Source organism: Oratosquilla oratoria, chromosome 9, assembly GCF_046742065.1.
Source record: "Oratosquilla oratoria isolate Oo_2021 chromosome 9, ASM4674206v1, whole genome shotgun sequence".
Classification (NCBI taxonomy): Eukaryota; Metazoa; Arthropoda; class Malacostraca; order Stomatopoda; family Squillidae; genus Oratosquilla; species Oratosquilla oratoria.
This window is the reverse complement of record NC_134785.1, coordinates 48,046,431-48,056,071: the sequence shown is the minus strand read 5'-3', so window position 1 is coordinate 48,056,071 and position 9,641 is coordinate 48,046,431.

Below are 9,641 nucleotides of genomic sequence, written 5' to 3'. Positions count from 1 at the left end.
TGGAATTAAAGTGAATTAATGTTGTTGAAAACCACAATGGAAATAAGCGTTCATGCTTTTTGTGTTATCCTCGGCAATTTACATTTATTATTTCGAACTATGTGTTCTTGTCATTATTTGCACTTCATGTACATTGATTTATTGCCAAATAAAGTCTATCTATCTATCTATCTATCTTTATATATATATATATATATATATATATATATATATATATATATATATATATATATATATATGTGTGTGTGTGTGTGTGTGTGTGTATTTACCTAGTTGTACCTAGTTGTATATTACGGGAAGGGGAGCTATGCTCGTGGGGTCCCGTCTTCATTTCTCATTTTATCTAAACAATTTTTAAATTCATGTATTGTTTTTGCACACACCACTTTCTCATCTAACTTGTTCCAACTGTCTATTACTCTGTGTGGAAAGCTGTTCTTTTTCAAATCTCTTCTATAGCTGTCTTTTTTTATTTTCTTTCCGTGTCCTCTTGTATTTCTGTCATCCCATTTTATCAGATTCTCTCTATCAGTAATTTCTATGCCTTTCATGATTCTGTAAATAGCTATCAAATCTCCTCTCTCTCTTCTTTGCTCTAGTGTCTGTAGTTCAAGTTTTTGTAGTCTCTCTTCATATGATAGTTTTGAGAGTGTTGGTGCCAGTTTTGTAATTGCTCTTTGTATTCTTTCAAGTTTTTTTATACATTTTTTTGTACTTGGTGACCATATTGTTGCTGCATATTCTAATCTTGGTCTTATCAGGGTGATTAGGATTTTCCTCACCATTTCTTCATCCAGGTATGTAAATGCCACTTTGATTGTTCTTATTAAATTATAAGTTTCTCCAAAAATCTTATTTATATGTTTTTCAGGTGACATATTATTCATAACAATGACTCCCAGGTCCTTTTCATTTTCTACTTTTTTATTCCCTCTTCTCCCAAATTATATGATCCTGTTATTCTGTTTTTGCTTTTTCCAAATTCCATTATACTACACTTTTTTGTATTGAACTCCATCTCCCACTTCTTACTCCATTCCTGTACTTTATTTAGATCTCTCTGTAGTGATTCACAATCTTCTTCAGTTTTCACTCTTTTCAGTAGTTTTGCATCGTCTGCAAAGAAGCTCATATAGCTTTCAATTCTTTCATCCATATCATTAATATATATAGCAAACATTATTGGGGCCAGGACTGTTCCCTGCGGGACACCGCTTATTACTTCATTCCATTTTGAGTGCTGGTTTCTTATCACTACTCTCATTTTTCTTTCTTGCAAAAAGTCTTCCATCCAATTTAGTAATTTACCTTGTATTCCTCCTTCAGATTCTAGTTTCTTAAGCAACTTCTTATGTGGTACTTTGTCAAAAGCTTTTTTTAGGTCTAGAAATGCACAATCAGCCCATCCATCTCTTTCTTGTATTATATCTATTAGCCTTGAATAGAAGCATATTAAATTGGTGACGTATGATCGTCCTTGTCTGAATCCAAATTGCCTTGGATTTAGTACGTTGTTTTTTTCCAAGTATTTTACCCATCTATTTTTGATAATTCTTTCACAAATGTTTGCTATTGTACTTGTTAGAGAGACTGGTCTATAGTTGGTAGGTTCTTCTTTATTTCCTCCTTTATATATAGGTACTATATTTGCTTTTTTCCAATCTTCTGGAACTTTTCCTTCTTTCAAGGAACTGCTTATTATGCTATGTATTTTGTCTGCCAGTTCATTCCTGCATTCTTTCAGAATCCAGTTTGCTATTTCATCTGGTCCATGTGATTTTCTGACATCAAGATTACTCAATTGTATCAATATTTCATTCTTTGATACTTCTATTTTTTCTATAGGGGGGACTTTCTCTTTCCATTCAATCTCTTCAGGTTGTATGTTCTCCCTTGTAAACACTGATTTAAAATGTTTGTTCATAATTTCCGCCATTTCCATTTCCTCAGTGTATTCAACTCCCCCTTGTCTTAATTTCTCCAAGTCTTGTTTGTTTTTCAGTTTATTGTTTACAAATCTGTAGAATAGTTTTGGTTGATCTTTACATTTTTCTATGACGTCTTTTTCATATTTTCTCTTTTCCTCTCTGCATGTTTGTACATATTCATTTCTATAACTGGTATATATTTTCCATTTTTCAGGTTTTCTGTCTTTTTTCCATCTGGTCCAGGCTTTGTCTCTTTTGTCTTTTAACTCCCTACAACTTTTGTTGTACCAGCATTTTACATATTCTTTTTCTTGTTTTTGTATTGTGTGTGTGTGTGTGTGTGTGTGTGTGTGTGTGTGTGTGTGTGTGTGTAATAAAACCACTTGGAAAATGAAATGAAGACGAAAACGTTCTGTCACCTTTCATTTTATTTTCCAAGTGGTTTTATTACACATTTTGTGAACCACGTGTTTTTGTGATTTATTCGATATATATATATATATATATTTATATATATATTTATATATATACATATATATATGTATATACATGTATATATATACATATATATATGTATATATATGTATATATATATGTATATATATATATATGTACATACATATGTATATATATATATACATATGCATATATGTATACACACATATATATATATATGTATTCATACATATCTATATATATGTACATATATATATATATATATATACATACATATATATATATATATATATATATATATATATATATATATATATATATATATATGAATGTATGTATGTGTGTGTGTGTGTGTGTGTGTGTGTGTGTGTGTGTGTGTGTGTGTGTGTGTGTGTGTGTGTGTGTGTGTGTGTGTGTGTGTGTGTGTGTGTGTGTGTGTGTGTGTTAAAGAAACGCGGCATTCGAGCCATTATAAGAATATGAAAAATATGTATTTATGTTTTTTATAGCAAGTTCAAAACATCTACAAAAATTGTTTTAAAAAATGTTCGAGATAACAAGGACTGTTTCGTAATTCTATTTCAAATGTTCCCCAAAGGACGTTTTCTTTTTATCATAGATGGCAGAACAAACATTGCGACCCAAGGATAAACATTTACACTACAGATCAAAGAGTTCAAAGTTTTGTTTGTGTCACAGATGCATAAATGATGACAACAAAAGCACCCAAATCACATCTTCCAAAGTGAAAAGTTAGGGTATCTTTCCTCTCATTATACGCACAAGGTGTGTGTGTGTGTGTGTGTGTGAGAGAGAGAGAGAGAGAGAGAGAGAGAGAGAGAGATTCACCAGGTCTTGGATCACGTGCTGCCCTATCAGATGAGAATTCTGAGTTGACGTATGTCCCAATGTATGGGTAATTTTATGATTTCTCACACACACACACACACACACACACACACACACACACACACACACACACACACACACACATATATATATATATATATATATTTGTGTGTGTGTGTGTGTGTGTGTGTGTGTGTGTGTGTGTTATTCACACACACTGAATGGTTCCCAGTGCAGCTATTAATATTTTTTTCAACCACATTAACTTTTTACTTTTAACTCCATGTCATCACGAACGAGACTAATAATGCGCTCGTCGGAGATATATACGGAAACTGATACGAAGTGAAGCCAAGGGCCCGAACCTCAGCTCAGACGTATCAGAGTAACAGTGACTAAACACTGCGCCATCAAGAGAGATATAAGTTGAGTACAATTTCTTATATTTGTATGCTCGAACTACACACATATACACGAATTTTGTGCTCAACCCATCCCCGCTATGATGGTACAATGATAGTATGTGCACGTGGGCAAGTGTTATTCACGCACACTGAATGGTCCCCAGTGCAGATATCAATCTTTTTTTCAACCACATAAATTATTTACTTTTAATTCCATGTCATCACGAACGAGACTGATGATGCGCTCGTCGGAGACATATACGGAAACTGATACGAAGCGGAGCCAAGGGCTCGGACCTCAGCTCACGCGTATCAGAGTAACAGTGACTAACCACTGCGCCATCAAGAGAAATATAAGTTGAGTACAATTTCTTATATTTGTATGCTCGAACTACACACATATACACGAATTTTGTGCTCAACCCATCCCCGCTATGATGGTACAATGGTAGTATGTGCGCGTGGGCACGCGCACATACTATTATTGTACCATCGTACCTGCGCCTCAGGAGTGAGGAAATGTTCATGACGATAAATGGTGGGTGGGGGCCGCTCCTGCCGCCGTTAGGTTCCACGTGAAGTTCCTTTGAAGTTAGTCGTTCTTCAGGGCCCCAGGAAAAAATACATAAGAAATGTATAAAGAACAACTAAAACGGAACACATAATGCATATAGAAAAAGATAAAGAATATATATAAAATTAATTAGTGCTATAATTAAACGTATAATTTCTAACCAAAACCCACAACAAATACATGAGTAATAATAATTACTAAAATGGTCTTCATCCCAATCATCTTTCTCAGTTTCTTCCACGCTGTTTCTTTTTTAAATAATTTTTCCTTGACGTAAGCGGAGTAGGAAACATAGGAGTCTTAGTCTTGTGTTTATTCCTGACTAGTTTCGCAGGTATGCTTTTTCAAAAGAATGGTGTACAAACAAGCTGTCGGCATTTTATACATGGGGTGGACCTCACTACCTCCCCGTGTTACCATAGTTGGTGACAAGTGTGAACATTACATATTCATTGTGGCAAATGGAATAATAATGATAAAGTTTATTTCACATGCCACCAATTCACGTATCCTCCATTATTTCTACTTTGTTCCTACACCACTTAATACTTTCATCATTATCCTTACTATTCTCTTCTATTTATTATTATTATTATTATTATTATTATTATTATTATTATTATTATTATTATTATTATTATTATTATTATTATTATTATTATTATTATTATTATTATTATTATTATTATTATTATTATTACTATTACTATTATCATTATTATTATTATTATTTTTATCATTATTATTATTATTATTATTATTATTATTATTATTATTATTATTATTATTATTATTATTATTATTATTATTATTATTATTATTATTATTATTATTATTATTATTATTATTGTTATTATTACTATTATCATTATTATTATTATTATTATTATTATTATTATTATTATTATTATTATTATTATTATTATTATTATTATTATTATTATTATTATTATCATTATTATTGTTATTATTATTATTATTATTATTATTATTATTATTATTATTATTATTATTATTATTATTATTATTATTATTATTATTATTATTATTATTATTATTATTATTATTATTATTGTTACTATCATTATTACTATTTTTGTTCCTGTTATTACTGTTGCAATTGCTATTATCATTTTCATTGTTATTACTAGTGTTGTCATCATATTTACCACTTGTTAAACTTTATCATTATTATCACATTTGCCACAATGTATATGTGATGTTCACACTTGTCACCAACTATGGTAACACGGGGAGGTAGTGATATCCACCCCATGTATAAAATGCCCACAGCCTGTTTGTGCACCATTCCTTTGAATAAGCATACCTGCGAAACTAGTCAGGAATAAACACAAGACTAAGACTCTTGTGTTTCCTACTCCGCTTACGCCAACCTATCAGAATGTCTCAACAATTTTTCCTTCATTGATAATCTATTTTTTTTCTATATTCTAATGGCTACTTTGATTTATTCTTAATTGTTAACTTAAAAATTGCCAAGCATTTATGTATTTTCTTTTTAAATAACTTAGGTTTACTTTTAAACTAATCGAATTTATACTTGCCCTCCCTGCTGCTGGTGTCGCCGCCCGGTTCCCTCGAGCCCCCCCCCCCCCCGAAGTCCGTCGCTCCCGTCTTGACGTCACACGGGCAATTGCGATACCATCATTGCTAAAAACTCTGCGACTTGGGTGGAGCAAATGTCGAGGACCCTCACCCCGCGAGGCACAGACACCAAGAACCTAGACGTCTCATCTTCACCTATTTTTACACATGTTGTTGTTGTTATTGTTGTTGTTGTTATTATTGTTGTTGTTGTTGTTGGACGTAGTTTACCGGCGCTTCTATCCTTGTGGACATCCTTCTTCGCGCCGCTGTCGTGCGCAGTTATCTTGTGCTGCACATATTGACCTCACTACTGCCATGACGGGTTTTGACTATGATCACATGCGTACTTTCATAGATGCACCAATTTACGAGTACATAAACCGTATCTATATGCACACACGCGCATGTGTGTGTATGTAAGACAGATTGAACATTTTTAGAAGCTCTGCCAAGGGATTCGAACTCTGACCTGTGCGTGCATAATCACGAAGTCAAGACTCTAGTGACTGAACTACGTGCAATGGTTCAAAAGGACTGTACAAGTCCCCGACCACACCACGTAACATCAGAAGACGTAGTCTCATTTTCATCCAATCCCCGTATTAGGCGAGCCCTCCGACAAGTTGTGTATGTTTAAGACAGATTGAACATTTTTAGAAGCTCTGCCAGGGGATTCGAACCCTGACCTGTGCGTGCATAATCACTATTATTCCAAATGTGGACGAACGGATTGCTCTGTAACTCCAATGACTGTCCCTTATTAATGTTCCAATTGTGACCATCGCTACAATAACGCTCAAAATGTTGGGATGTGAAGAATAGGGAATTTGCCTGCCACCCAAGTCAACCATCTCAGCCCACTGAAGTCATCGTTATTCCTTTAACCCCCCATTAATAAAGCATACATATTATGTTCCATTGACTTATGTACGAACGTGGTGCACAGATGCTCCTCTTGGATTGAAGAGTGAGGTGAACCTATCACTGGCAAGGTCGACAGTCGGGGCGTATTCAGTCTGCTGCCAGACGATTTTATTAACCTGAAAAAACCTCGTGCAGTCCAAGGGTGACTCCTGTCGTACCCGGTGGCCTTTTAATCCCCCCCCTCCCCTCAATTCTGTTTACCGCCAGGATATTCTGTGCACCTGCGCTTCTCACTTGACCTCACCCTCCCTCCCTCTCGACCAGTGTTGGGTCTTGCCTCCCGTCACAAAACAAATTAGTTTATGTAAAATTTGATCGCTTCCAACTGTGGTACAGGAGTGATAGGGGACTTGTACTGCAATCAATAGTTTTTAATTTTGTCACACAACCCAGATGAGACCAGTGGCGGCGCCAGAGAGGGGCTTGGGGCGGTTTTAGCCCCCCCAAAAAAGTGGCCAGCCCCCCTATTAGCCCCCCAACTGAAATGAGCAAATTGAAAATTTAAAACACTCATTGAAATAATTTTATTAAGTGGAATTTTTAATTGCCAGGGCTAAAGATTTGTCAGCCATCAGTGCAAGCCCTACCATTAACCCCCTCCTCTTCTGAAATGAGGATAATATATGTGTATTATCATATTACTATTAGCCCCCAAAAAAATTTGCTCAGCCCCCCCTTAGCCTCCCCAACTAAATATTCCTGGCGCCGCCGCTGGATGAGACAGACTAAGATTGGCACATATTCGAGCGCACTTCTTTCTTTGTTCCTCCACGAACACTTTACAAATGGAGCTCGTTAATAAGCAAGTTAAGGCCCCTTAAAAGCAGTGAACAGTCCTGATATGGACAATACGTCGGTAACCTAAACCCAGATTCGAGGTTGGTCAAAAGCAATATTTTCTTTAAGGCATCCCAACGGAAACAGAAAAAATAACCGTTCTTTTTATTACATAACCATGAACAAGTGGGGGGTGAAGGACAAAGTTCAGGAGTATAACAATCACAAAAACACCCACGAAAAATCCTTTTGCCACATTTGTCTTCTCAGTCGTAGGTCAAAGCAAAATGTACTCGCCGACATGACGTCATCATGTTTCCATTCTCACTCCAACAGTATTTTACATACTTGCTGTAAACTTCGTCATTTCAAATTGTGTTTCTTTCATTCTTTCATGTATGGTGTAACATTTTCTTTTTCTTAAAGTATGATTCATGAAATGGTGGGTCATACTGCCCGGTAGCGAAAAAAAAGGTTACAAGATTCTGATCACAAGGGGTGCGGAGTAGGAGAGAATGGAGGGGACAGGTCACTTCGATGTAGAGGACACCCTAAGGATACTTTGCCACGCAAGATCATGTCTAGGGCTAGAAGAGCAATTCATCAACGTACAATGATAACGACAAAATAAAACAAAGAATAAATCTATAAATCGAGAACAGAAAAGAACGTAGGGATGTCGTTAGAAATGTTGTGATATCATGTCAGCGAGTAAACACGAGTTCTTCACTTAGAACTCGTGTATAATCACAAATTACAAAGAAGGGTTGATTTTCCATTGTTCCGTCGAGAAGCCTTGTAAGAAAATATGGCTTCTGACCAACGTCGAATCTAGATAATATTTTCAACAGAAAAACTTGTCCAAACGGACTGTTCACTACTTTAATTATTTTTATTTGTTTATTAGCTAGCTCTACACATGATTTGTGCTCCTAGAGGAAATAGGAAAAAAATGCGTTCGACCATCTCTCAATTGTAATCTTTGGCTCATCTGGGTTTGTGGCAAGGTTCAAGATAAAGAGCAGGATGGTCTTGCCTTTGTCTCTGTACCACCCCTCTCCATTTGGCTAGTACCACTCGGGGTCTCTTTATTAATTTATTTTCCGGTGGGAGGGAAGACCCAACACTGGCCGGGAAAAGTTAATCAAATAGTGGACGTGAATAAAATCGACTGTCGGCAACCAGAATAAGGATAAAGGGTCACTCGATACGAAAGGAGTCGCCGTTTGACTGCCTAAGGTTCTCTCAGGCAGTGGCGGATCCAGGGGGGAGCTAAAGCCTCCCCCCCCAAAAAAAAAATGTTCTTTCATTACCTCATTGCAGAGGTCGAGAAACCTGCCTCTTATGAGACTGGGGTGCGGGGCAAAAAGTAGCAATACAGTGGCAGAATTTCCCCCCAGCATTTTATACAATGATTGGAAGTATATCAAATACATTACTGAGAGTAAATCTTTAGAAATGTGTGATTAAGTATTACTTTTGCCTAATATTTTAAAGAAACTAAAGTGAGAACATCTTTTTCAATTTATATTCCAAATCATCGTATTCGTGTTACAGAGTACATCTCTTTAAAAGCGTCATCTATATTTACAAAATTCAGGTTACCCCCTCAAAAGCGTCATCTACATTTACAAAATTCAGGTTAGCCCTCCCCCCCCAAAAAAAAAAAATCCTGGATCCGCCACTGCTCTCAAGTGAAGAAAATCGCTAGTGTTGGGGTTCATCTCACTGTTCTTCATCCTGAACGGACTACTTAGAGCGCACAGACTATAGTGGATTGGCCTGCAGAAATGGGGGGAGGGGGCGTGAAGAGGCGGTGGCTCCGGGCATCCAATCAGATAATTTGGGGGGAAATAATTTAATAAATTAGATTGATTTATTTCCAGATCGAATATTTATTTTATGTTTCATCTATGTGTACAAATTCAGAATATCTTCCTTTCTCATTATGTTTCTCACAACTAGGCCTTGTACTAGAATCTTTGGGGCATACAATCAAGGATTTGGCCTCGGGAATTACCAGATCTCTGCACGCCACTGCTCCTCCCACATCCTACCTCCAACCTCCATTTGAATAACTTGAATATGACTTCGCTTACAGAAATTGATACTTCTCTAAGA